The sequence below is a fragment of the Danio rerio genome, chromosome 4 (genome assembly GCF_052040795.2).
Source record: "Danio rerio strain M-AB ecotype USA chromosome 4, GRCz13ab, whole genome shotgun sequence".
In the NCBI taxonomy this organism is placed as follows: Eukaryota; Metazoa; Chordata; class Actinopteri; order Cypriniformes; family Danionidae; genus Danio; species Danio rerio.
In genome coordinates this window covers 81,096,295-81,116,885 of record NC_141024.2, presented here as the reverse complement: position 1 = coordinate 81,116,885, position 20,591 = coordinate 81,096,295, and the positions used below count along the sequence as shown (strand labels likewise).

General features: G+C 40.4%; 1 protein-coding gene, 1 long non-coding RNA gene and 9 other non-coding genes across 11 annotated transcripts in view; 6 read left to right on the top strand and 5 right to left on the bottom strand.

The window, feature by feature from the left end:
* LOC147845107 (uncharacterized) overlaps window positions 1-20,591 on the bottom strand; it is a 133,132-nt gene that overhangs the window by 33,282 nt on the left and 79,259 nt on the right. The gene's annotated exons all lie outside the window — the stretch shown is intronic.
* The window catches only part of LOC103910701 (uncharacterized), a 177,088-nt gene that overhangs the window by 131,244 nt on the left and 25,253 nt on the right, over window positions 1-20,591 (top strand).
* Window positions 3,414-3,486, top strand: trnam-cau (transfer RNA methionine (anticodon CAU)). Its single transcript has one exon. It is a non-coding gene; the product is annotated as a tRNA-Met (tRNA).
* Window positions 5,096-5,168, top strand: trnam-cau (transfer RNA methionine (anticodon CAU)). Its single transcript has one exon. It is a non-coding gene; the product is annotated as a tRNA-Met (tRNA).
* Window positions 5,950-6,022, top strand: trnam-cau (transfer RNA methionine (anticodon CAU)). Its single transcript has one exon. It is a non-coding gene; the product is annotated as a tRNA-Met (tRNA).
* Window positions 6,804-6,876, top strand: trnam-cau (transfer RNA methionine (anticodon CAU)). The gene has a single exon. It is a non-coding gene; the product is annotated as a tRNA-Met (tRNA).
* On the top strand, window positions 7,658-7,730 carry trnam-cau (transfer RNA methionine (anticodon CAU)). Its single transcript has one exon. It is a non-coding gene; the product is annotated as a tRNA-Met (tRNA).
* Window positions 19,292-19,364, bottom strand: trnaf-gaa (transfer RNA phenylalanine (anticodon GAA)). The gene has a single exon. It is a non-coding gene; the product is annotated as a tRNA-Phe (tRNA).
* On the bottom strand, window positions 19,453-19,526 carry trnai-aau (transfer RNA isoleucine (anticodon AAU)). Its single transcript has one exon. It is a non-coding gene; the product is annotated as a tRNA-Ile (tRNA).
* trnaq-cug (transfer RNA glutamine (anticodon CUG)) lies at window positions 19,630-19,701 on the bottom strand. Its single transcript has one exon. It is a non-coding gene; the product is annotated as a tRNA-Gln (tRNA).
* On the bottom strand, window positions 20,492-20,564 carry trnaf-gaa (transfer RNA phenylalanine (anticodon GAA)). The gene has a single exon. It is a non-coding gene; the product is annotated as a tRNA-Phe (tRNA).

Below are 20,591 nucleotides of genomic sequence, written 5' to 3'. Positions count from 1 at the left end.
AGGGCTGAGCCTGGTTAGTACCTGGATGGGAGACCACTAGGGAAGACTAGGTTGCTGTTGGAAGTGGTGTTAGTGAGGCCAGCAGGGGGCGCTCAACCTGTGGTCTGCGTGAGTCCTAATGCCCCAGTAAAAGTGAAGGGGACACTACACTGTCAGTGGGTGCTGTCTTTTGGATGAGACGTTAAACCGAGGTCCTGACTCTCTGTGGTCATTAAAAATCCCATGGCACTTCTCGTGAAAGAGCAGGGGTGTAACCCCGGTGTCCTGGCCAAAGTCCGTCTATTGGCCCTTATGGTCATGGCTTCCCAATCATCCCCTTCCATTGAATTGGCTCTATCACTGTCTCTTCACTCTATCAATAGCTGGTGGTGAGTGCACTGGTGCCGTTGTCCTGTGGCTGCCGTCGCATCATCCAAGTGGATGCTGCACACCGGTGGTGGTGTGGAGAGATCCCCCCGCCCCTCATGATTGTGAAGTGCTTTGGGTGTATGGCCATACACAATAAATACACATTACATTACATTACATAAAGTGGTGTACATGGGTCATGACTGGGTTAAATGGTTAAAACTGATCAGTTAGAGTTTTCACAAACAATACAAGTGGTGTACATGGGTCAGGGAAGAGTTAACCCACAAAACTGCATCCAAGAATCTATTATAGATTATTTTCTTAATCCGAATATTGTTTGGAACCAGCTTTTGGAACAACTACCATGACATAATTATACCCGAATAAATAAGGCAGAACATAGAAAAACAATGAAACTGACTAAAATGGATTGTGAACCGCAGTTAAGATAGTTTGATTTTCATTCAGATTTAATTTGCCTATAAATAAACAGTGCACCACCATGCAATATGGAATGCTGTTGCATATTCTCTATGATTTGTGAATTGTGATGAAGTTTTTTGAAAAAGTAAATTTATTGTATAATTATATTACATGCAAGCGTCTATGTACCTCGTTTCTTTGAAGTGGACTTAGCTGTTGACATATCACATCTTTTACACGCAAGATCATAATGTCCTATGGAGGCGCGCGATTTGCCCTCTCATATTGGGAGCAACATGCTCATGTATTCCAGAAACTACAATAGACAATTTTTGAAGGCCTGCTCATACTGTCTTTCAAGAGTTCACACTTAGATAATGCTTGACTATTTAAGCTAGTTTTGCATGCTGTCTCGGGAGAGAAACCTGAGCTCGGTGATAGATGAGCCCAAGGCTCCCGCATGGTCAATAAGGCAAGGCAAGGTAAGTTTATTTATATAGCACATTTCATACACAGTGGCAATTCAAAGTGCTTTACATAAACAGGAATAAAAAAGACAAGTTTAGGAAAATAAAATGCAGACAATAAAAATTATTAAAAACAGATAAAAACAAATTAAAATGAGTTAAAATAGGTTATAAAAGAATGAAAAAGAAAACGAAAAACATAATAGTGCGATCTGTCGGACGCAGCACAGTGCTCATTCAGTAAAGGCAAAGCTAAACAGATGTGTTTTCAGTCTTGATTTGAATGTGCCTAATGTTGGAGCACATCTGATCATTTCTGGAAGCTGATTCCAGCAGCAAGGGGCGTAGTGGCTGAAGGCAGATTCACCCTGCTTTGACTGAACTCTTGGAACTTCTAGTTTATATGATCCTAAAGATCTGAGTGATCTGTTAGGTTTGTATTCAGTGAGCATATCTGTAATGTATTGAGGTCCTTGGCCATTTAGTGATTTATAGACCAGTAATAATACTTTAAAATCTATTCTGAATGTAACTGGCAGCCAGTGTAAAGACCTGAGGACAGGTGTGATGAGCTCTGATTTCCTGCTTCTGGTCAGAATTCTGGCTGCAGCATTCTGGATGAGCTGCAAGTGTCTGACTGTCTTTTTGGGAAGGCCAGTTAGGAGTCCATTACAGTAATCCACCCTGCTACTGATAATGCATGAACAATATGTATATAGTGTAATAGTTCTTCAGTTCATTCAATTTCACTTGCTGTTAGTTTATATTTTTATTTCACATTTTCTTTAAATAGTGTATTTATTTTGCTGACATTTTATTTAACTTTTATATTATTTATGTGTGTGTGTGTGTGTGTATAGTGTTTACAGTTTATAACCATAATAATTCAATTTATTCTATTTCACTTGTTGTTTTTTTGCACATTTTACTTTTTAATCATTTATTTTGTTAACATTTTATTTAACTTATTTATTATTTATATATGTGTGTGTATTTATATAGTAATTAACCATAATAGTTCTACAGTTTATTCTATTTCACTTGTTGTTGGTTTCTATTTTATTGCGCAATTTATTTAAATAGTGTATTAATTTTGTTAACATTTTATTTAATGTATTATTTATATATATGTGTGTGTACAGAGTGTATAAAGTTTACTACCATAATAGTTCTTCAATTTATACTATTTCACTTGTTGGTTTCTATTTTATTTCACATTTTATAAAAATAATTTATTTTGTTAACATTTTATTTAACTGTTTATTATTTATGTGTATGTCTATAGTTTATACACTTTATAACCATAATAGTTCTTCAATTGCCTTGTTTGATTCTGTTTTTGCGTCAGTCTCATAATCTGAAGGTCGTGAGTTCGAGCCTCACACGGGGCAAGGTGTTACCTTTTTGCACTTGGAAGTGCTTAGATGACTGGGCAGCATTTTTTATTCCCTTCCGTGTGGATCATGCTTCCCCGGGGCTAAAAAGCTACAGCTCCTCTGGAGGCCTGGCAGTGTGAAGTTCCAAGAACATTTCCTGAGTCTGAAGCAATGATGGTAAGATGCTCCCATTCCTATCACGTTGTCGCTTGACGTTCGGCGTGGATCTGTCAAATGTCATGAATTAACATTGTGCGAGGATTTGACGAAAAGTCCTGCGAATCCCATTGCCTTAAAAATCAACGGCATCCCAGGACATTCCACTACATGTCATTCTAAGACAGTACTTTTGATCCCCTTTTGGTTCACTTGCATTAAAGCCCTCGTGCATTGTTTTGTTCACATGCTTTTCCGAGTTTTTGTGGACAATACCTTGATCGCAAACGCCTTAAAACCTACAGTCTAAAGAGCCCATTAAGGCTGCCAGGGACACTGCTAGGCTGCATAAACTTTGGCGCAAAGAGATTGATGCGGTGCTTTGTCAGTGTTACTGTATCACTCTGACAAGGTGGCAGAGAGTTAAAGACTTTAGTCTGAACGCATAGCCAAAGATTAGGTTTGTCGGAAGTGGCATTCGAACCCACGCCTCCAGGGGAAATTGCAACCTTCACGCAGCGCCTTAGACCGCTTGGCCATCCTGACATCCCTACTTATCCCGAGCTGTCTCCTAGTATCCACACCGAAGCACCGTGACATGGAAGCTGGTGTTTCACAGTTTGCCCAGGTCCATCAGTCTGCCTCGTTGGCGCAGTAGGCAGCGCGTCAGTCTCATAATCTGAAGGTCGTGAGTTCGAGCCTCACACGGGGCAAGGTGCTACCTTTTGGCACTTGGAAGCGCTTAGATGACTGGGCAGCATTTTTTATTCCCTTCCGTGTGGATCATGCTTCCCCGGGGCTAAAAAGCTACAGCTCCTCTGGAGGCCTGGCGGTGTGAAGTTCCAAGAACATTTCCTGAGTCTGAAGCAATGATGGTAAGATGCTCCCATTCCTATCACGTTGTCGCTTGACGTTTGGCGTGGATCTGTCAAATGTCATGAATTAACGTTGTGCGAGGATTTGACGAAAAGTCCTGCGAATCCCATTGCCTTAAAAATCAATGGCATCCCAGGACATTCCACTACATGTCATTCTAAGACAGTACTTTTGATCCCCTTTTGGTTCACTTGCATTAAAGCCCTCGTCCATTGTTTTGTTCACATGCTTTTCCGAGTTTTTGTGGACAATACCTTGATCGCAAACGCCTTAAAACCTACAGTCTAAAGAGCCCATTAAGGCTGCATAAACTTTGGCGCAAAAAGATTGATGCGGTGCTTTGTCAGTGTTACTGTATCACTCTGACAAGGTGGCAGAGAGTTAAAGACTTGAGCCTGAACGCATAGCCAAAGATTAGGTTTGTCGGAAGTGGCATTTGAACCCACGCCTCCAGGGAATATTGCAACCTTAACGCAGCGCCTTAGACCGCTTGTCCATCCTGACATCCCTACTTATCCCGAGCTGTCTCCTAGTATCCACACCGAAGCACCGTGACATGGAAGCTGGTGTTTCACAGTTTGCCCAGGTCCATCAGTCTGCCTCGTTGGTGCAGTAGGCACCGTGTCAGTCTCATAATCTGAAGGTCGTGAGTTCGAGCCTCGCAAGGTGCTACTTTTTGGCACTTGGGAGCGCTTGGATGACTGGGCAGCATTTTTTTATTCCCTTTCGTGTGGATCATGCTTCCCGGGGCTAAAAAGCTACAGCTCCTCTGGAGGCCTGGCGGTGTGAAGTTCCAAGAACATTTCCTGAGTCTGAAGCAATGATGGTAAGATGCTCCCATTCCTATCACGTTGTCGCTTGACGTTCGGCGTGGATCTGTCAAATGTCATGAATTAACGTTGTGCGAGGATTTGACGAAAAGTCCTGCGAATCCCATTGCCTTAAAAATCAACGGCATCCCAGGACATTCTACTACATGGCATTCCAAGACAGTACTTTTGATCCCCTTTTGGTTCACTTGCATTAAAGCCTTCGTCCATTGTTTTGTTTACATGCTTTTCCGAGTTTTTGTGGACAATACCTTGATCGCAAACGCCTTAAAACCTACAGTCTAAAGAGCCCATTAAGGCTGCCAGGGACACTGCTAGGCTGCATAAACTTTGGCGCAAAGAGATTGATGCGGTGCTTTGTCAGTGTTACTGTATCACTCTGACAAGGTGGCAAAGAGTTAAAGACTTTAGCCTGAACGCATAGCCAAAGATTAGGTTTGTCGGAAGTGGCATTCGAACCCACGCCTCCAGGGGAAATTGCAACTTTCACGCAGCGCCTTAGACCGCTTGGCCATCCTGACATCCCTACTTATCCCGAGCTGTCTCCTAGTATCCACACCGAAGCACCGTGACATGGAAGCTGGTGTTTCACAGTTTCTCCCAGGTTCATCAGTCTGCCTCGTTGGCGCAGTAGGCAGCGCGTCAGTCTCATAATCTGAAGGTCGTGAGTTCGAGCCTCACACGGGGCAAGGTGCTACCTTTTGGCACTTGGAAGCGCTTAGATGACTGGGCAGCATTTTTTATTCCCTTCCGTGTGGATCATGCTTCCCCGGGGCTAAAAAGCTACAGCTCCTCTGGAGGCCTGGCGGTGTGAAGTTCCAAGAACATTTCCTGAGTCTGAAGCAATGATGGTAAGATGCTCCCATTCCTATCACGTTGTCGCTTGACGTTCGGCGTGGATCTGTCAAATGTCATGAATTAACGTTGTGCGAGGATTTGACGAAAAGTCCTGCGAATCCCATTGCCTTAAAAATCAACGGCATCCCAGGACATTCCACTACATGTCATTCTAAGACAGTACTTTTGATCCCCTTTTGGTTCACTTGCATTAAAGCCCTCGTCCATTGTTTTGTTCACATGCTTTTCCGAGTTTTTGTGGACAATACCTTGATCGCAAACGCCTTAAAACCTACAGTCTAAAGAGCCCATTAAGGCTGCCAGGGACACTGCTAGGCTGCATAAACTTTGGCGCAAAGAGATTGATGCGGTGCTTTGTCAGTGTTACTGTATCACTCTGACAAGGTGGCAGAGAGTTAAAGACTTTAGCCTGAACGCATAGCCAAAGATTAGGTTTGTCGGAAGTGGCATTTGAACCCACGCCTCCAGGAGAAATTGCAACCTTAATGCAGCGCCTTAGACCGCTTGGCCATCCTGACATCCCTACTTATCCAAAGCTGTCTCCTAGTATCCACACCGAAGCACCGTGACATGGAAGCTGGTGTTTCACAGTTTGCCCAGGTCCATCAGTCTACCTCGTTGGCGCAGTAGGCAGCGCGTCAGTCTCATAATCTGAAGGTCGTGAGTTCGAGCCTCACACGGGGCAAGGTGCTACCTTTTGGCACTTGGAAGCGCTTAGATGACTGGGCAGCATTCTTTATTCCCTTCCGTGTGGATCATGCTTCCCCGGGGCTAAAAAGCTACAGCTCCTCTGGAGGCCTGGCGGTGTGAAGTTCCAAGAACATTTCCTGAGTCTGAAGCAATGATGGTAAGATGCTCCCGTTCCTATCACGTTGTCGCTTGACGTTCGGCGTGGATCTGTCAAATGTCATGAATTAACGTTGTGCGAGGATTTGACGAAAAGTCCTGCGAATCCCATTGCCTTAAAAATCAACGGCATCCCAGGACATTCCACTACATGGCATTCTAAGACAGTACTTTTGATCCCCTTTTGGTTCACTTGCATTAAAGCCCTCGTCCATTGTTTTGTTCACATGCTTTTCCGAGTTTTTGTGGACAATACCTTGATCGCAAACGCCTTAAAACCTACAGTCTAAAGAGCCCATTAAGGCTGCCAGGGACACTGCTAGGCTGCATAAACTTTGGCGCAAAGAGATTGATGCGGTGCTTTGTCAGTGTTACTGTATCACTCTGACAAGGTGGCAGAGAGTTAAAGACTTAAGCCTGAAGGCATAGTCAAAGATTAGGTTTGTCGGAAGAGGCATTCGATCCCATGCCTCCAGGAGAAATTGCAACCTTAACGCAGCGCCTTAGACCGCTTGTCCATCCTGACATCCCTACTTATCCTGAGCTGTCTCCTAGTATCCACACCGAAGCAACGTGACATGGAAGCTGGTGTTTCACAGTTTGCCCAGGTCCATCAGTCTGCCTCGTTGGCGCAGTAGGCAGCGCGTCAGTCTCATAATCTGAAGGTCGTGAGTTCGAGCCTCACACGGGGCAAGGTGCTACCTTTTGGCACTTGGAAGCGCTTAGATGACTGGGCAGCATTTTTTATTCCCTTCCGTGTGGATCATGCTTCCCCGGGGCTAAAAAGCTACAGCTCCTCTGGAGGCCTGGCGGTGTGAAGTTCCAAGAACATTTCCTGAGTCTGAAGCAATGATGGTAAGATGCTCCCATTCCTATCACGTTGTCGCTTGACGTTCGGCGTGGATCTGTCAAATGTCATGAATTAACGTTGTGCGAGGATTTGACGAAAAGTCCTGCGAATCCCATTGCCTTAAAAATCAACGGCATCCCAGGACATTCCACTACATGTCATTCTAAGACAGTACTTTTGATCCCCTTTTGGTTCACTTGCATTAAAGCCCTCGTCCATTGTTTTGTTCACATGCTTTTCCGAGTTTTTGTGGACAATACCTTGATCGCAAACGCCTTAAAACCTACAGTCTAAAGAGCCCATTAAGGCTGCCAGGGACACTGCTAGGCTGCATAAACTTTGGCGCAAAGAGATTGATGCGGTGCTTTGTCAGTGTTACTGTATCACTCTGACAAGGTGGAAGAGAGTTAAAGACTTTAGCCTGAACGCATAGCCAAAGATTAGGTTTGTCGGAAGTGGCATTCGAACCCACGCCTCCAGGAGAAATTGCAACCTTAACGCAGCGCCTTAGACCGCTTGGCCATCCTGACATCCCTACTTATCCCGAGCTGTCTCCTAGTATCCACACCGAAGCACCGTGACATGGAAGCTGGTGTTTCACAGTTTGCCCAGGTCCATCAGTCTGCCTCGTTGGCGCAGTAGGCAGCGCGTCAGTCTCATAATCTAAAGGTCGTGAGTTCGAGCCTCACACGGGGCAAGGTGCTACCTTTTGGCACTTGGAAGCGCTTAGATGACTGGGCAGCATTTTTTATTCCCTTCCGTGTGGATCATGCTTCCCCGGGGCTAAAAAGCTACAGCTCCTCTGGAGGCCTGGCGGTGTGAAGTTCCAAGAACATTTCCTGAGTCTGAAGCAATGATGGTAAGATGCTCCCATTCCTATCACGTTGTCGCTTGACGTTCGGCGTGGATCTGTCAAATGTCATGAATTAACGTTGTGCGAGGATTTGACGAAAAGTCCTGCGAATCCCATTGCCTTAAAAATCAACGGCATCCCAGGACATTCCACTACATGTCATTCTAAGACAGTACTTTTGATCAAGCATCATGACAACTTGTGACATGTCTAGACTTCTGGAACAAACCTAAATTTATTCTTATTCTGCTGTTTCCACTTGTCAGCAGTTCTTCTAAAAAGTATGCAGCACAGTAAAAAAGAGGAAGTTTGTTTGGTCAAGATGTTTTATAATACAATAGAAAAGATTGATTAATCTGTTGTTAGTCTAAACATTTTCCTAATAAAAACACAAAAGTAATGAAAATAAATTCTTTTTCTCCAACAATTCCCCTTTTCTGCTCCTCTCTGGAGCAGACAAAAACAAAAACAGATAATCAAATCCCCACAAAAATTCCAATTGTCATTACAACAGGCGTTTTCCTAAATATTGGTTTTCCCTCATTCAAAATAATCATTAACATCATAGTGCTTATTCATTATGTTAGATAATGCCCAAAACCCCTTTTAACTCAATTTCTTTAACTTTTCTGGATTCAGTTTATAATTTTCACACTCTTGGTTCTCCTCTTCGGTGGTGCAGTCTCTTCCCTCTTGAAGTCACTCCGATATCTTCTTTTAATAAGGATTATACTTGCTATATTCAGGCTCATTACTCCCAATACTCTTATTAACTTCCAATTATCCCATAATTAAAATTTTCCATTCTTATATACTTTATTAATAAAGGTAATTTGTTTTCTTCTTCCCCACCAAAATTAGAATAAGAATCACAATAATAAAAATGTAAATAAAATTTTAAAACTCCAACATAAAAAAAAACAAAAATCTGATTAAAAGAAAATTCACACCCATAAAGATATGCTCTAATTAAAAATCCCTCTGTATAATAAGATCAAAGATCAACACTTGTGAAAACACTTGTGATTGGAATTAGAAATTCACTAATACAAAATTATAATCCCCATGAATAGTTCAAACTGAATTTCAACATTTTAAATTCATTATCGAACCAAAATTACAATTGAGATTTAGGATGAAAACAGCTTCAAAGTAGGATTTAACTAAACAATTATTAAAATGAAAGATTCAGAGCTCAATCGTAACAATGTTATTAAACTAACTCAAACTTGTCACCAAATTATTAAAACCAAAATTCAAACATATTTTTTCTCTCAATGTCTTAAAATGGCAAAATCAAAAACACAACAATGTGATTAAAATAAAATAAAAATCTTAAGAATCTCTTTAAATAAAAGGTTCAAAAACAACCATGGCTGAAAATAAAAATCTTAAAATGTCTTTAAATGAAATATTTAAAAACAACAATGGCTTAAACTAAAATAATCTTCAAAAATGTGTTCAAATAAAAAATCCTAAAATTGTCTTCAAATAAAAGAATCTTAAACTCATAATGATGTGTTTAAAACTAAATAATCGTTAAAATGTCTTAAAATAAAATATTCAAAAAGCCTCTTAAAATAAAAGATTAAAAAAAAACATTGAATGTCTTAGAATAAAAGATTATGAAAAGCATACAAATGTCTTAAAATAAAAGATTTAAAAAGCATTAGAAAGGCATTAAAATAAAAGATAAAAAGCATAAAAATTTCTTAAAATAAAAGATAAATAAATCATAAAAAATGTCTTCACATAGAAGATAAAAAATAATCAAAAAAATAATGTGTGTAAAATAAAATAATTTTAAAATGTGATTGTGTTTTATTAAATTTTTCAAAAATTTCTCCAGTCTAATTTGTCCAATTCATTCATTCATTAATTTTTTTTTAAAGCTTAGTCCCTTTATTAATTTGGGGTCCCCACTGTCAGTGAAATGAACCGCCAACTTATCCAACATATGTTTTACACAGCGGATGCCCTTCCAGCTGCAACCCATCTCTGGGAAACATCCATACACACTTAATCACACACTTTCTGTCAGATTGTCATCTGCTAGTAAATCAGTCTTATTTTCTCTTTCTATTTTAGAATTTAATGTGGTTTTCAGTTCCCCTTTTTGTGTTGGCCTGTATCTAATATACAGTTGGCCTCATGCATTGGTGTTGCAGCGTGTTCAGCTCCCACACCAATACATGCTTACACACTCCAATTAGTCAGTTATCCCCTTTTTGTGTTTTATCCCCCTTTCGGCATGGGCCTAGCTCCAGGCCGTTTTACACCCCTATGTTAACTTTCAGGTCAATCCGGCCAGCTTTACACCTTAAGCAACCTGTTTAGAAAAATCTGAAATAAAGTTGTTAATTTGTCATATTTTAATCTCTACATAAGTAATCCACTGCACATCTAAGCTGCACCAGGTCCCCAAAACTGCAGTCCTGTAAACAATGCAAAAGTCATTAATTCCATCGTTTTGTTCCATAACAAACTAATACCCCTCATTATGATTTTTATCCAATTCAGTTTGGTCTGTGCACAGATTTTTGCCAATTATGTTCAAATTTGTATCCATTTTCTCTACCTTTCCCTGTAATTATTAGTCTTACACCATCCCTAAATTCATGCTTTAGGCCCATTGCTTGCTGCAATTTCAAATATTCATTATTTCAGTGTTTATCATTATCCAATCTAATTTTTACTCAACATCTATTTGTTTCTAGATCGTCTTTTATTAAACACTTCATCACTGTCTGACTGCACTCCTTGCTTGCTGGCCACTCCTCCAGCCATTCAGTATAGCTGTCAATCATGACTAGCACATATCTTTTTATTCACCTGTTCTCCCATATCTCTATAATCAATTATAACCTCACTCTCATTCTTCTCTTGCATTTTCTGATATCTCTAAATATAATTAAAGTCTATAATTCATATTAGTCTTATTACCATGTGTTTTACATTCACCAGTTTACAGTTATTTGAAATGGCTTATTTATTTAGTGATCTGACTTTTCCTAATATTGAGGCGTGTCATCTAATCACCTATAATTTTTACTTCCTTTAAATCTATTTCCATGGAAATGTCATGACACCTATTTCATTTTAATCAATTAGGTGTCTATTCTTTTTCTGCTAGTAAAATTTCATCAACATGCTTAATCAACACCACTCTCTCTGATAATTCAAAAATCAATCACTTTACATTTTTTATCAGTATGACCATATTTCTGCATACACTATTAACCTCAGCTTTAAAATCTATTCTCCTTAATTGCTTCTAAATCATAAACTAAACACAATCTTCTTTTGTTTGTTGCTTTCTTGTAAAATTGTATTAAAATTAAATTAGTCACATCTATGTTTATAACTCAGATAAAATTTAGCTTAAATAAAATTTCTAAAACAGATTCCCTATGACCTTGTCTAGGTGTTTCTATTAATTGCTCAACGACAAACTACCTCTTCACTACGCTGACTAATTTTATAATCCTCCATTTAAGTATTTCACTAATAATCAATCAGTTTTTGAATTTGACACTACGTTTGATAATTCATTTTCTCAACTATTTATTACTTAGTTTGTTCTAATCATTTTTATGATTTTCTTTTGGCTACTAATTAGTTCTACGTCATTTCGGTTCAACTAGTTGCCCATACACTTTTTATATACTTTTATAAGCTAACTAAAAATCACTACATTTTCTTATTCGTTTCTTTCAGCTGTATTTTGACTTCATCATTAAACTTCTTCACATGGTTACATGTGAAAGAAAATCTGTTTTCTTAAACTCTCTTATTCTGTTTCAATTCTTTTATCAGATTAGAACTATTAATTTTTACCCGATGACGTGAGTTAAATTTTTCATGTTTCAATTTCTTCTTTACGCCTGTTTCACACCGCAAGCGTCTGCGGCGCGTGAGCAGAGCGTGAGCAGCGCGTGTGTTTTCGGCGTCCATGTTAACAGATTAGAGCTTTCATACCGCACGCAGCAGCAGCGCGTCAGAGCGGGGCGTGAGCGTCGCCGAAGCAGCAGTGCAGCGATAGTTTCGGCGCTGGGTCTATTTTTGACGCGCTGCTCACGCTCAATTAAAGTGACAGTGCATTGACAACGACCAAAACACATTGAATGACAGTAAAAAGTAGCAATTTTACCCAATAAATGCGTTAATAATGTCAAATGGTTTATATATAGTCATTCAAATTCACTTAAAACGATTTAAAACGGCAACAAACATTTATTTAGGTCCGAACTACAAAACCAAATGTAAAACAATTTTAGTATCAGTTGCACACTAGTGTTGTAGGAGAGGGGAAATAGAATATTTACGGGAATTGTAGTCCATAGCGAAGTGTATTGTGGGTAGTGTAGTTCGACACGCATGCTGGATGATGTGAGCTCGCTGTGTTCTGTGCAGCGGAGCAGAGGAAGAAAGTTTTAATCGGCTTTGTTTTATGTTCACTCGAGTTATTCCTACCAGGAGCTGTTTGCACAAATTGCACTCTGAATCTGACAACACGAAAATAAGTAAAAGAATGGCATGCATTAATTACTTTTGTCCGTCTCATCATCTGCACGAGCATGAATTAACGAGCTGTTATTCTGCCGCTGGACATCACTGAAGCGGAGAAATTAACACTAGTTTGATCATGTATAAATATCATTATAACTATATTGTATAAATATGATTATAACTAGGTCTACAGCAACCTGATAATCAAAAAACAAATGACAAGATATCACAGGCGATTGTCTTCTGACTGTAGACACTTCTCATATAAGTTAGCTTTAGAAGCATACAGTACTATTTGATCTATAAAATTTGTAAAATAAATATTTGCAGGTTAACGAAACAGCATAGGTGGGGCCTGGGTGCAGATGAAAAGTTTAAAAAGTGTATTTGTAAATAGAGAGACATGGGTAACTAGATAGAATAGACAGAGATAGGTTGATCTCTGCAGCAGCTGCCGAAGAACTGCGCGCTGCAGACGCAGCTGGTGTGAAAGGCAAACGCCTGCGTGCTGCTACTGCTCGACAAACGCGCTGCTCACGCTCTGCTCACGCGCCGCTGACGCTTGCGGTGTGAAACAGGCGTTACGCATAAAAAATTTTCTGTTACCAACCTTTTCTAGTTTTTAATATCCCATCTTAATTTAGATGATTCAACATAATATTTAGCTTTTAGTAAATCTTTACTTAAATAATCAATTCCATCAAAATTTATAATTTAAATTACTTCTTCAGTTACCAATAGTTGTTTCTTCTTCTTTAGTCACCACTATACATTGTACTTCCTCCTATATCCTGTTCATGCCCTGTATCAGTAAACCTATGAAAATTTGCAAAAATAGTTAAATATCATTTCAACATTATACATTTAGAGATTCATTGTATATTTTCCTCTAAGCCTTTTTCTTAGTTATTATTTTCATAACAAAACCTTAATAAATTCTGTCTCCTTCATATTATCAGTCATCATATGGTCTCAAATGGTTCTTGACAGCACCCTGCCTCTTACTTTACCCACAAGTTCCTTTTTCTGAGTGTCTGATCTCCAGACATATTTAGCAGTTCGCTGTGGTCCGGTTTGGAGGAGCCCACATTTCTGAGGCAGACTACTGATCTTTCACAGTGCCCCTCAATACTCGGATGCTCTAGGCCTTTCAAGCATCACTGCTCCACTCCACAACGATCTCACTCAACACCTGCCTACCTGTACAGGTGCCTAGTCTTCCGCGACAAAATTCCTGGCTTAGGTCGCTCCAGGTGGCCAACGAGAGTCTTACCCGTCTTTGGAATAATGTCTCATGGAGACCAGTTACTGCTCTTCTCCACTGCAACCTCCTTCTCAGTTTTCCTTCAGAACTTGGTATCTCTGATGTTAGGGAAACATGCACTCAAGAACCATGTGAGCCATTGAGACCACATTCTAGAGTTTAACCAATGAGACAGGTTTTATTAAGTTTAAAATCAATTTGACCTCCAATAATAGTTTTAGGTAAAGTTTGGCATCTTCACTCCCATCCACTCAGCACTATGGTCTGCTTAGTCTGCAGGCAAAGCTGTAGGGCACTATGATGGTGGAGACTAAAAAACAAGACACAGTTGGGTTATTATTCATAAAACACAAATTATGACATGGCCTACCATGTGATAAAATTGTTCAACATTATTGCTATATCTCAGGGTTCATATTAGGCCTTGACCCCTCATGTTTGTTTAATATATATTTTTATATCTGAAATGCAATGTTTAATTATCGATTTCTTTCTTGGTGTTTATCCTTTTTAAATTTAGAAAAATTAAACTCACTTCATCTTGTTCATCCACATCCACTAAGTGTCCATGATTTTTCTTTGACCCTAGATGATGGCTTAGATAGTCTTATGCAGCTGACTTTCATAGATGAAAACAGCCAGTGTAAGCCATAACAATTTTTTATTTTTTTTAATCATTATTATTACTAATATTATTATTCTATTTAGTTTTTGCACCTAAACTCAATCTTGTCCTCTCACATCAAATCTCAGTTCCTCAAAGTGTTACTTCCTCAAAGTGTTACAAGTGCAACTATTTTTCTAGTTTCTATCTCATCGGTTTAATGTCTCTGTCTTTCTCTCTCTCTATGTATATAATATTTTTCAAATATATTTTAACATATTGTTGGAATTTCTATCTCTATTCCATGCGTGTTCAAGAGAAAAGGTCTGGAGAGGTTTTTCTTCAATGTCAAAAATCGTAACAATTTATTGGATACAAATGAATAATTCGATGACAGAGCTCTGGGTTACATTACCCCAATGCAATACAAGAATTACATTCAAGAGGTTCGCAACAAACATACATTTCCTGACTTCAGCATATATACACAACTGATCTTAACAGGTGGAGTTTTGGTGTAACGTCACTTGTCAGTCATTGTTCAGTCCTCCATTGGCCACACCTTCGACATACTTCCTCTTTTTCTACGAATTCTCTGCCCAACAACAAAGTATACATCTTTCTATGTTTTGTGTTCAGTTTTAACACCTCTCTTCAGACAGGAAGTTTCTGCAGAGCTGAATTTAATTTTGGACCCGCATGTATCTACTTCTGCAAAAATGCTAATTAGTATGCACAGCACTCACCCACAACATTAGAAGTTCAGTTAATATATGACCCTTACATGACCAATACAAATAATTGTTTGATTAAAAGAAAAAGAGACAATAATAATAAAAAACTGATTGCTATTTTACAACACAACCTACCACAACTCTTAACCCAACCTCACAGTAACAAACCTCCATGTGGGTTTCATTGATTCAATGTCTTGTACATGGCACAGAATACAACCTATTGCAGTTTATTAAAATCACACCTACCCCAGCCCTAGGCCCAACCTCACAGTAACCCGCTATGTTTTATTCAGTTTTACACCTACCCCAACCCTAAACACAACCTCAGAGTAACCAGCTTTATTTTTATTTATTTTTATGAATGTCTACTACAGCTACATCAATCGCAAACCCAGCCTACGTGTGGCATAACTGCCGACCCCTTAGAGGTCATCCAGCCAACTTGCAGTGTAATCTCCTCCACTTGTAGGTCTCTGAGCTGCAGCAACACCTAAGTGCTCTGACACAGAGACACAAAAGACTTTTAACCTCCTCTTGGAGGGGAGAGAGTCTCCGACCCTGGATCTCAGGTCTTCCATGGAGGGACTGTCAGGAATCCTGTAAGAACATCCCAACCACACAACCTCTTGCCATAAAAAAACAAAGCAGAATGTGTGGTGAAGGAACTCCGGGTTGACAGAGCCTTGTCCTTGCTTCAAGCAATGTGCTAACAAAGTGCTGAACAGTGTGGCACAAAGGTTAGCGCTTATGACTGGATCAGAAGTTTCTCGGTTATGGAAACCAAGAAACTGTGTATGAGAGAATGCGTAAGTGTATGAGTGGCACTTGTTCAAGCGGAGCAGGGACGTGCCAGCGATCAGAAAGAACTGGAGTTTGTGCCAAGACTGGGTTTTAAAAGTGGCAATTTCCATATGGTCTAGCAGTCAGGATTCCTGATTTTCACCCAGGTGACCCGGGTTCGACTCCCGGTATGGGATGGCTTAAGTACTTTTGCTCCTGTCCTTTTTGGCCAGCGGTCGGACTGCAGCTACCTTATAGGGTGTGGTTGTGGAACTGCTATGTAAGACTTCGATAGCTCAGTTGGTAGAGTGTAGGACTGTAGGACCAATTCTTCGGTCGTGGGTTCGACTCCAGCTCAAAGGATGTATTTTGTGCTCAGAGCCGCTTTCTTGCCTTTGCGAAGATATCATCGGCACCACTGCTCGAAGTTCACCATGGAGGTGAAAAGGAAGTTCCCAGACCAGGAATCGAACTCGGGCCACGCCGAATCCTAATTACTAGACCACCAGGCTAGACCATCAAGCCTAGCTGTGGGCTTCCACCCAGGTGTGCTGCAGCTGCTCTGACAAAAATAACTCTTTAATAACATTTGCAACCTCCTCCTGGAGAAGAGAAAGTCTCAGAGCCTGGATCACAGTTCTTCTTGGGAGGGACTGTCACATGCTCTGTGTTAGAGCATCCTATCGACACCACAACTTGCCATGACAAGAAAGCACAGCAAGCGTTGAAGGAACTGCATGTTGACCGAGCCGTGTCCTCTTTCCAAGCAGCATGCTAATGAGCACTGCTGACGCAGACTGGGCCAGTGGCGCATACTGCCACCTGTAATTCGTGGTTATTCTTGGTTACACCGGCCAATCACGGTCCGAGTTAGAACCAAGATTTTTTTAAATTCTTGGTTACGCTGGCCAATCTTGTCCCGAGTTGGAACCAAGATTCACCCTATTCTTGGTTACGGCAGCCAATCATGTTCCGAGTTACAATGAACGCTATGGCCAATCAGAGCCCTTATAACATTCATGATTTGTACTGTATTAACAGATTTCGTTGTGGATTAATTCGGACAACAATTACAAAGTAAGTATTTTTATAACAAGTTGGTTTAAATGAATAACCATTACAGTAACATTAATTACAACAACACAATTATTATACGATTGTTATAGATGTTATATGACGTTGTTTGTTAAGATTAATGTTAGCCGACCAAGCACACTGTACAGTTTTACTACAAACATTTTAATGCAGTTATTATACATTACTTCACTTTATATTGTTATTTACTACCATAGTTACATTAATGCCCGTGCATTATTCTCACACATTAATGAATCACTTCACTAATAATAAATATAAGGCTCAATTCATCAGTCATTAATTATAAACAAATAGTATAATGACGCTCACATATCACTACATCACTAATCATAAACTAATCTAATAATGCTCACGCATAATACATCACTAATTATAAAGCATAAAACAATATGGATCACGCATGATTGCATCACTAATAATAAACCAATAATATAAGGGTCACAATTTAATCCATCATTAATAATAATAACATTATTATTAGTAATGGATTGATGTGTGACCCTTATATTGTTGGTTTATTATTAGTGATGCAATCATGCATGATCCATATTAATTAACTAATAACTGCATTAAAATGTTTGTAGTAAAACTGTACAGTTTGCTTGGTCGGCTAACATTAATCTTACCAAATAACGTTATAAAACATCTATAACAATCATATAATAATTATGTTGTAGTAATTAACGTTACTGTAATGGTTATTCATTTTAACCACCTTGTTAAAAAAATACTTACTTTGCAATTGGTGTCCGAATTAATCCGCAACGAAATCTTTTATTACAGTACAAATCATGGATGGTATAAGGGCTCTGATTGGCCATAGCGTTCATTGTAACTCAGAACACGATTTGCTGCCTTAACCAAGAATAGGGTGAATCTTGGCTCCAGCTCACAAAGTGATTGGCCGGTGTGACCGAGAATAACCACGACTTACAGGTGGCAGTAAGAGCTAACCGGCCACTTACTGCCAAGCTTAATAAAAGTCTTCCAGTTGGTGCTGCCCAGGCTAAAGAAAAAAAATATTAAAAAAAAATTATAAAACGGCCTTGCCAGAAAGTAGCAGAATGTCAATACAAGGCGGTGGCAATGTGCATTGATTTCTGAGTAACTCGTCATTCGGCATGCAGGGCTCCTCACACGTTTACTGGAGCAGGACCAGGTAGGGCCTTCAGTCACCTGCCCCTTGTGCACAAAATAGAACAACAGCACTGTTTTACATCCCCGGGATCGAACCAGGGACCTTTAGATCTTCAGTCTAACGCTCTCCCAACTGAACTATTTCAACTGCCTTTTCACCAGTATCCTGCAGCATTCATGTCTGTGAGACTAAGCAGAATCCTGAAATGCCTCTGAGGCCTTAAAGGGTAAAGATTTGGCCAGTACGGGGATCGAACCCGCGACCTTGGCGTTATTAGCATTACGCTCTAACCAGCTGAGCTAACCGGCCACTTTCTGCCATGATTGCTCAAAAGCTCAGAGTAACTGTCATTTTCTTCAAGAGATAAGAATGCTATTCCAGCTTTTTTTGTGCGGTGCTGGTAAAAAAAAACAAGGTCCCACCGAGATTTGGACTCGGATCGCTGTATTCAGAGTCCAGAGTGCTAACCATTACACCATGGAACCTCAAGTCTTCTACTCGGTGCTGCCCGGGCCAAAGAGAAAATAATGTAAAAAACAAAAAAAAAGAAAGAAAACGGCCTTGCCAGAAAGTAGCAGAATGTCAATACAAGGCAGTGCCAATGTGCATTGATTTCTGAGTAACTCGTCATTCGGCATGCAGGGCTCCTCACACGTTTACTGGAGCAGGACCAGGTAGGGCCTTCAAAAGAAAAGCGCACTATTCCAGGCATTTTGACGACTAAACGGCAGGCAGGGCAAAGAGGCCACCACAGAGCAAATGTGATCTTTTTTTTCTATTTTGACCACGTCGAAAATCGCCAATTATTGATTGCTTTGAGGGGAATTAGCTCATGGTTAAGCGCTCACTTTGCAAGGGAGAGGTAGCGGGAACAATGACTGCATTCTCCACCTCTGTTTTCATGCCTTTTTACATTGGCTTTTATTGCAAAGCTGGTGGCACCTTGAGGGTTTAAAGCAAAACTACTTACGTCAGCTTTGCCGGTTTCTGTGTAGTACATATCATTGCAACCCTTCAGAAGCCCTATCAAGTCACAGTTTTCTTTTATTCAGCAGCGTGTCCGCAGTGGGACATCAAAGCGCTAAATACATAGCATTATAGAGTGCTGTCGATCAGGCCATTGGAATCATCGCCAGAAGCAACGTGACCATCTGGGAGGAAGATAGTGTTTTGGTCAAGTGGAAGCAGGTGGACTTAAGGGTGAAGCAGCTAGGCTTTTTGGGTGACTTTCAGTCACCTGACCCTTGTGCACAAAATAGAACAACATCACTGTTTTGCCAAAACCCAGGATCGAACCAGGGACCTTTAGATCTTCAGTTTAACGCTCTCCCAACTGAGCAATTTCGGCTGCCTTTTCACAAGAATCCTGCAGCATTCGTGTCTGTGAGACTAAGCAGAATCCTGAAATGCCTCTGAGGCCTTAAAGGGTGAAAGTTTGGCCAGTACGGGGATCGAACCCGCGACCTTGGCGTTATTAGCACCACGCTCTAACCAGCTGAGCTGACCGGCCACTTTCTGCCATGTTTGCTAAAAAGCTCAGAGTAACTGTCATTTTCTTCAAGAGATAAGAATGCTATTCCAGCTTTTTTTGTGCGGTGCTGGTAAAAAAAACAAGGTCCCACCGAGATTTGAACTCGGATCGCTGGATTCAGAGTCCAGAGTGCTAACCATTACACCATGGAACCTCAAGTCTTCTGCTTGGTGCTGCCCGGGCCAAAAAGAAAATAATGTAAAAAAAAAAAAAAAAAAAGAAAACGGCCTTGCCAGAAAGTAGCAGAATGTCAATACAAGGCAGTGCCAATGTGCATTGATTTCTGAGTAACTCGTCATTCGGCATGCAGGGCTCCTCACACGTTTACTGGAGCAGGACCAGTTAGGGCCTTCAAAAGAAAAGCGCACTATTCCAGGCATTTTGACGACTAAACGGCAGGCAGGGCAAAGAGGCCACCACAGAGCAAATGTGATCTTTTTTTTTCTATTTTGACCACGTCGAAAATCGCCAATTATTGATTGCTTTGAGGGGAATTAGCTCATGGTTAAGCGCTCGCTTTGCAAGGGAGAGGTAGCGGGAACAATGACTGCATTCTCCACCTCTGTTTTCATGCCTTTTTACATTGGCTTTTATTGCAAAGCTGGTGGCACCTTGAGGGTTTAAAGCGAAACTACTTACGTCAGCTTTGCCGGTTTCTGTGTAGTACATTTCATTGCAACCCTTCAGAAGCCCTATCAAGTCACAGTTTTCTTTTATTCAGCAGCGTGTCCGCAGTGGGACATCAAAGCGCTAAATACATAGCATTATAGAGTGCTGTCGATCAGGCCATTGGAATCATCGCCAGAAGCAACGTGACCATCTGGGAGGAAGATAGTGTTTTGGTCAAGTGGAAGCAGATGGACTTAAGGGTGAAGCAGCTAGGCTTTTTGGGTGACTTTCAGTCACCTGACCCTTGTGCACAAAATAGAACAACATCACTGTTTTGCCGAAACCCAGGATCGAACCAGGGACCTTTAGATCTTCAGTTTAACGCTCTCCCAACTGAGCAATTTCGGCTGCCTTTTTACAAGAATCCTTAGCATT